Source organism: Mauremys mutica, chromosome 11 (assembly GCF_020497125.1).
Source record: "Mauremys mutica isolate MM-2020 ecotype Southern chromosome 11, ASM2049712v1, whole genome shotgun sequence".
Taxonomy (NCBI): Eukaryota; Metazoa; Chordata; order Testudines; family Geoemydidae; genus Mauremys; species Mauremys mutica.
Window position 1 is genome coordinate 25609552 of NC_059082.1, and position 8283 is coordinate 25617834.

The 8283-nt window shown below is 43.6% G+C and overlaps 1 long non-coding RNA gene across 1 annotated transcript; it reads right to left on the bottom strand.

Annotated features, from left to right (window-relative positions):
• Positions 1–1122: 1122 nt before the first annotated feature.
• Positions 1123–6919, bottom strand: LOC123344716. Its single transcript, XR_006572631.1, has 3 exons — positions 6774–6919; positions 2421–2464; positions 1123–1442 (listed from the first exon to the last, which is right to left on the bottom strand). It is a non-coding gene; the product is annotated as an uncharacterized LOC123344716 (long non-coding RNA).
• Positions 6920–8283: the final 1364 nt, after the last annotated feature.

The following is an 8283-nucleotide window of genomic DNA, read 5'->3' on the forward strand; positions in this document are numbered from 1 at the left end:
GCATCGCTGACCCACAGAGTGGAGAGGAAACCAGGCCAAACTGGTGCATAGTTGCATCAACTTTAGATGAGCCCGAAAATAACCTGTTGAGTTTGGTCCAGGAACACATCAAGTGGACAAGAAGGCAAGTGCAATGACAAACTCTTGGGAGTAACTTAGTGTATTAGACTCTTTCTCACCCATGCTTCTACTCTATAAGAAGTTATTTTTCAGCTCCCTGGCAGCACTGATTGTCTGTGCATGGTAAAGGGCCAGTACCATTCTTGTCCAGAGTGCATAAACTGCTGTAGCACAGAGGGGCTGAGAGATCAGCCGTGATGTCACATCCTGGTACGCAGGAGTGGGATTCCTCCCTTGAATATGAGCAGACCTTCGAGTTGGTGCTGAGCATTATTTCCTGTCTGAGAATGTGGTATCAGACAACTAGATATCTAATAGGCTGGTTTATCTGTCACAGGAGGATTTAATGTTAATGACCTCCCAAAGGTCTGGTGGAGTTATGTGCACTAGAACATACAAACTGGAGGTTGGGGTATAATTCAAGCAGTCACTAATAAAAGGAGTGGCCAAATTCAGCTCCATGTCAACAAGATAAGTGTGGCAGTTTCACCCCCAGATTACAGAGCTCTATTCAGATGGAGCTAACACCAGGGCCAGTACAGATATATGAAGAATTTACAGGGTCTGCTCACCAGGAGATTCTTGAGATCTTTTGTATCAAAGCATTTCTTGAAACAGACATTTTCTGTAGGAGGATTTTATTTAAATGGTTGATGTCAGCCAAATTATTAAGGTAAACACAGTTAACGCAAAAACCCTGAAGAAATGACTTACACAACATGTCCTCAGTTAAAGGTAGTTCTAGTGACACTTTTGTAATTTTACTGAAAAATGGATAGTTTATCCCAATTTAGTATCTGATAGGCAATTTTTTGTTTAAATAAGGGATGTCCCTCATAATGCAGGACTGTGGGCAAACCAAGTCCCAGTAACCACTTGGACACATGGCTAAGGAAAAGATTATTTTATTGACAGGAAAAGGAAAGGTTGTAAATACCCAAGACAGAGGCTTAATACTTAAAGTGAGCAATAACAGTTCTCTACTTGGGTCCCTGGGGGCAGTCCAACAGAGTCGGAGCTCTTCAAGGCTATTGCCTAGGATGAATTCACAGTTAAATTTCTATTCCAAGCAAATAGGCACCTGCAGGTTTCCAGGCCAGGCTCAGTTAGTGTCTCTTACTGGGGCCTCTATGCACTGGCTGCTGTTCCCCATAAGTCTCACACAGACCAGCATCCAGCTGCAATATCTGCCAGTCACAGCTTGTTCCACACGTGGCTCTGCATACAGGTCCTGGGAATCTTTTCTTCCTCCAGTTTCCCTGCAGCACCTGGCTAGTCAAACAGAGCCCAGCCAACACGTATTTCAGGCCCTTTCTCTGTACCTGGCCAAGTAGAAGATGTGCAGTGGGGAGTGGGTTGATGGGAGCTGTAATCCCCTACTTAGCAGATCCATCACACCATGAAGTGAAAACATGCAAACAAATCTCATCCTCTCTCCTCTCAGGCTTTCTGACAATGCCTTTTCTCTTCCCCAGTCATTCATGTGGTATATTTTCCCTTTAAATTACTGACTGAATCTCATGCTTATGAAAATGAGGGACTATTAGCACTTACTGAAACTAGATAGAGTTCAGAAAAAGACCGTACAAGCTTCCCCCATACAGTACTACCAATTCTTCTCAATCCCATCTTGCAGAACCCCTGCTATTTTAGACCAGGGCCTCTTTTCCTCAGAGGTTTCCAGCTGTGTAGTTCTAAGGCTTGGACAAATATGCACTAAACAATTTAATTAGTGACCTACATTAGGATTGTAACATAGGCTCCAGAAGTTTAAGACTGGTGCTCCAGCCCATTGCACCACCTAGTCCCTTCTTACCTTAAAGCTACTGGGTGCAACTTCATAGTTAAAACTGTAATTAGCTTTCCACTATAATATAATACATTTCAAAAACACCCTAGGAGAATATTTTTTGTATCCTTACTTCCACCCATATCTTCTCCCACACATACACACACAGGGTATATTAGGGCTATAGGGACAACTGTAAATTGTGGCATGACTCTACAACTACAGCATGGGGGATTCCTGTTACCCTTGTATTCAGGGTGTTCTCTGGATAGGTGGATTTGGGCTGCAGTGCAGTGGTTAAGTGGTGTATATGGCCTTTTAAGGCCTTTGGCACTGAGGTGTAAATGTCACCATTAATAACAATTGAGATCATTCTCATGTTTTCCTTTGCTAGTTAATCCAGTGTTATTTTTTCAATAATACTGCAGTCATTTACTCAATAAATTTGTGTGTGCACGCACACATGTGTGTTTTATGAGACACTAACTTTCATAAAGGCTGAGCACATTACCTGCAGTAGATCAGGGGTTCAAGTTCACATCTGAATTTCCTAACCTGTAAAATAGTGCACAATTGCTGTAGTAGAGGCCAGGATAAAGGGAAATACTATGTCATATGTTGTACGCAGACTGCATAGACACTTTCTGTTCAGCTACATGATCTGTTCTCATATTTAAGTAGCCTGTTTATTTTACTCACCAGTGCTACAAAACATCAGATATTGTAGCCTGCATTAGTTCTACATCAAAGTAAAAAAAAAAACTAGTGACTTTAACCCAGCAGCAGTTCAAAGTGTTCACCTACGGATGTAATGTCTCCTACCCCTGCCTTACCTCACTCCAGATAACCCAATTCTGACCCTCAGCTCTGACTGACCTCTGATTATGACCGTGATCCTTGTCTCTAGCACCTGGCCTCTGACTCTGGGCTCAGATTCCTAGCTACTGATTCCCGCTTCAACCACTGGGCATGACTGCCCACCTCCCAGTCATGAGATAGTTACCCCTTTTCTTTTGATTTCTTTAAAAAATATATAGCCATTCTACAAGTCAGAACCATTCCTATACATAATGGTCTGTCATTAAAAGTCATAAGTAACAGTAAAGAAGAGAAAAGGCAGATTTTGGTTCTGAGGATTTAGTTCATGTTACTACTGGAAGGTACATCGTAGATCAAATTGATCCCAAAATATTTATACAAAATTATACTATGTATGAGTCACAATACAAAATGGAATGCTACAAGAATTATAAATAAAAGGTCTGCTTTGTATCTAAGGCACAGCCATGGGCTGGTTTGATACCCCAAAATCACTCCAAGCTATGCCATCTAAAAAAAAATAAAAATAATAATAACCAGAGTGAAGATAAAATATTGTGCCTGGAAAGTTTCAACAGATTCAGGTTGTGATTGACTGAATAAGCATGTTTCAGAGTTGCATGTTTTGCAGCATGAATAGTCTCCCAATACCCAATATAGAAATTATTAACAAAAGAAGATCCTGACAAAAGAAGATCCTTGGTGCCTAGAGGGAGATGTTTGCCAGGTAGCCATGACCCAAACACTATATGGGACTCTCTTGATCAAAATCACCACCTAGAATTGCGTCCAGAAACAAATAGGAAACTAAGGCTGGAGGGAAAGTGTTGAATGTTTCCTAATGCTTACACCACTAAATTCTGTACTGGCTGAATCTTCTTGATGGCATAAAAAAGTATTCTAGTCTATTCTATTATACCATGCTCATCAACACAGAAGATCTAATCTCCATCTTGGATTATGGCAAAGGTACAAATAACTGTTACAATCTATTTTGCAGTCAAATAGCCACAGTCATTTTGTTAATTACAGACAGAACATGCAGCTACTTCTGAAATCTAGAACTCCAAATCATAGAATCATAGACTATCAGGGTTGGAAAGGACCTCAGGAGGTCATTTAGTGCAACCCCCTGCTCAAAGCAGAACCAATCTCCAAATAAATCATCCCAGCCAGGGCTTTGTCAAGCCTGACCTTAAAAAACCTCTAAGGAAGAAGATTCCACCACCTCCCTAGGTAACCCATTCCAGTGCTTCACCACCCTCCCAGTGAAAAAGTTTTTCCTAGTATCCAACCTAAACCTCTCCCACTGCAACTTGAGACAATTACTCCTTGTTCTGTCATCTAGTACCGCTGAGAACAGTCTAGATCCATCCTCTTTGGAACCCCCTTTCAGGTAGTTGAAAGCAGCTATCAAATCCCCACTCATTCTTCTCTTCTGCAGACTAAACAATCCCAGTTCCCTCAGCCTCTCCTCATAAGTCATGTGCTCCAGCCCCCTAATCATTTTTGTTGCCCTCCCCTGGACTTTTTCCAATTTTTCCACATCCTTCTTGTAGTGTGGGGCCCAAAACTGGACACAGTACTCCAGATGAGGCCTCACCAATGTTGAATAGAGGGGAATGATCACGTCCCTTGATCTGCTGGCAATGCCCCTACTTATACAGCCCAAAATGCCGTTAGCCTTCTTGGCAACAAGGGCACACTGTTGACTCATATCCAGCTTCTCGTCCACTGTAACCCCTAGGTCCTTTTCTGCAGAACTGCTGCCTAGCCATTCGGTCCCTAGTCTGTAGCAGTACATGGGATTCTTCCATCCTAAGTGCAGGACTCTGCACTTGTCCTTGTTGAACTTCATCAGATTTCTTTTGGCCCAATCCTCTAATTTGTTTAGGTCCCTCTCTGTATCCTATCCCTACCCTCCAGCGTATCTACCACTCTTCCCAGTTTAGTGTCATCTGCAAACTTGCTGAGGGTGCAATCCATGCCATCCTCCAGATCATTAATGAAGATATTGAACAAAACTGGCCCCAGGACCGACCCTTGGAGCACTCCGCTTGATACCAGCTGCCAACTAGGCATGGAACCAGTGATCATTACCTGTTGAGCCTGACGATCTAGCCAGCTTTCTATCTACCTTATAGTCCATTAATCCAGCCCATACTTTTTTAACTTCCTGGCAAGAATACTGTGGGAGACAGTATCAAAAGCTTTGCTAAAGTCAAGGAATAACACATCCACTGCTTTCCCCTCATCCACAGATCCAGTTATCTCCTCATAGAAGGCAATTAGGTTAGTCAGTCATGACTTGCCCTTGGTGAATCCATGCTGACTGTTCCTGATCACCTTCCTCTCCTCTAAGTTCTTCAGAATTGATTCCTTGAGGACCTGCTTCATGATTTTTTCAGGGACTGAGGTGAGACTGACTGCCCTGTAGTTCCCCGGATCCTCCTCCTTCCCTTTTTTAAAGATGAGCACTACATTAGCCTTTTTCCAGTCATCCGGGACCTCCCCCGATCGCCATGAGTTTTCAAAGATAATGGCCAATGGCTCTGCAATCACATCCGCCAATTCCTCAGATGCAGTGCATCTGGCCCCATGGACTTGTGCTCATCCAGCTTTTCTAAATAGTCCTGAACCACTTCTTCCTCCCCATGCTGTGCTGCCCAGTGCAGTAGTCTGGGAGCTGACCTTGTTCATGAAGACAGAGGCAAAAAAAGCATTGAGTACATTAGCTTTTTCCACATCCTCTATCACTAGGTTGCCTCCCTCATTCAAGGGGCCCACACTTTCCTTGACTTTCTTCTTGTTGCTAACATACCTGAAGAAACCCTTATTGTTACTCTTAATATCTCTTGCTAGCTGCAACTCCAGGACAGCTTTGATGTGCTTGTGGTAGCCCGTGCAGTCTGCTGCAGCCCAGCAGAACAATGGACAGTACACGTAAGCAGTTAAGGGAATGCCAAGCTAAGCAGGTAGCCCACTACAACAAATGGAGCCAAGGAGCTGAGGCCACTACACATAAGTGAGTGGTGCTAAACAATGGCAAAAGGTAAGAGTCCAAGCTGCACTGGGACACTGGTTATATGAGGTAGCTATAGACTCAAGACAGCAGTAGAGACAAAACCAAAAACAGCTGCAGAGTAGCTGCAGACAGACAGCCCACCCAGATACATGTGTCCAGGACCAGGAGGACCTAGAAAGAGCCTCAGTCATCAACTGGCCTTAAGTAGGAGAGTCAGAACTAAATTACGTGCATGAGCAATACAGAGGAGCAACAGGATGCCATCCAACAGAATAAAGGTAGCAACAGGTGGAAGCAAGTCCTCCACCAAAAGCAACAACACAAGAAATGGGAGACTGGTTTGAAGAAGAGCAATGGGATGATGGTAGAGGCCATATCCCTAAGGTGGGTTATGTTCTAGTAACCGCTGGCCCCTGCAAATCAACAAACGCTTGCACAAAAGACACAACAACAACAATTGTTAAACTAAAAGATGTATCCTCTTCTGTGGAACTTGGAGGGAGAACACATATTGAGAAGGTGAAAAGTCTGAAGCAGGCACCAAAAAGTCAGTCTTTGAACACATGCACTAGAATGTTAACTGCTTTTGCAGTATCTCTGTAAATAGTTCTCTTAATAAAGAGCCAGTTTAGTTTTACAAGCATGGAGTCCTTATCCAGTACATGAAACTATGTTTTCTCCCTCTCTATTAATAGTCCTCATAGCATTTGGATGAGAAGTTCCTTATTTGTGTATCTATAATATAGCAAAATTTCATGATATTTGCTGTAGCATCATCCTACTACTGGATAGCTGTGTGTATGCATTGTCTCAGGAAGAATATTGTATAAGCTGTGTAAGTGTTGCTCCTATTCCATAATAAACCATAGTTGTATATTAATGCTAAATGTTGACCCTGCAGATTGCCACATTCCTCCCTAAAAATTGCAAGAGGTGTTAAGATTATTAAAACATTGTCAAGAAATTCCACAATCGACTCCTAAGTAAATAGGATTCATTCATTTACATTACATTACTTACTTAGGGTGGCAGTATAGCCTAGTGGATAAGGCACTAGTGTAAGACTCCAGAGAATTGTGTTCAGTTTTCCCCTCTGACACTAATTTCCTGGGGTACCATGGGCAAGCCACTTCTCTCCTGTTTCCGACCTTCTCTGTAAAGTGCTTTGAGATCTAAAGACAAAAAGCTCTATATAAGAAATATGTGATATTCCTAACCAGAAAACAGAAGGGTTAAAATGCAAGCAAAGAAGATGGCCTAAAGAAGTGTTCTGACACTGGATGTAGCCCCAAGAAACAACTGCTAATTACACTGCAAAATACTTTTCAAATAGAAAAGGCTGTTGGCTAATTTAAATTAGTACATGCCTAAAGACACTTTAAATATATACAGTGTATTTGTTTAAAACAAACAATGGACAGAAGATCAGCTTCAGGGACCAAGGTATAGGCAGCTTGTGCTCCTCCTATTCAGCAACTTCTGAGACCAATGTGGCCCCTGGCTCAGGTCAGCGCAGTCCTGAAAGCTCTCCTAAGTTGTGCTTCTTTTGGAATAGGCCTGTGGACCACTGCAAGAGTGCAGAATGGCTGGGAACACAGATCCAGCCACATCTCAGACTGCCACCTTCCTCTTCTGGTCAGTTCATTTCCTACCTGTGCTCTGCCCATGACCCTCTTGAAGTGCCCTCTGTGTCTGGGGTTCCTTCAGAGGCCCACCCATGTAATGGAGGGGGGGCTCTATACCTGCCCTGTGTTTCCTTTCCACTAGTCTGCTTGTGCAAAGCGGTTACACAAGGCAACACCGAATATAGCTTTTTGACACCAACATTAAAAGCAGCCAACAGGCTTTAAAAATATATATCTTAGTCAGGGACGGCTCCAGGCACCAGCATGTCAAGCACATGCCTGGGGTGGCAAGCCACGGAGGGAGAGGTAACAGATGTTTTCTGACAATTGGGATAATGTTAGCAATATCAACAAAATGCAGACAGATAATAGCTTATATTAAGTGGTTATACCACTTTATTTTAATGCTGCAATTGCCCAAACATACTGTAAACAGGGGCGGCTCCAGGCATCAGCACGCCAAGCGTGTGCCTGGGGCGGCAAGCCCCCGGGGGCACTCTGCCGGTCGCCGCGAGGGCAGCAGGCAGGTTGCCTTCAGCGGCATGCCTGCGGAGGGTCCGCTGGTTCCCGCGGCTTCGGCGGACCTCCCGCAGGCTGCCGCCGAATCCGTGGCACCGGGGACCTCCCGCAGGCAAGCCGCCGAAGGCAGCCTGCCTGCCATGCTTGGGGTGGCAAAATACCTGGAGCCGCCCCTGACTGTAAAACTATTATGGAGGAAATGTCTGGGGTTTTTTTAGAGTTGTCCAAGACAGGGCTCAACTTCACATGCTAGGAAGACAAACATTTTTATTTAATTTTAGACACACCCACTTCATGTTTCAGTTTAACCATCATAAATCCTAATGCTAGTCACAAATACGCAGCTGCAGCAAAAACAGGCAAGTGGGTCTCATTGAACAAAAGAG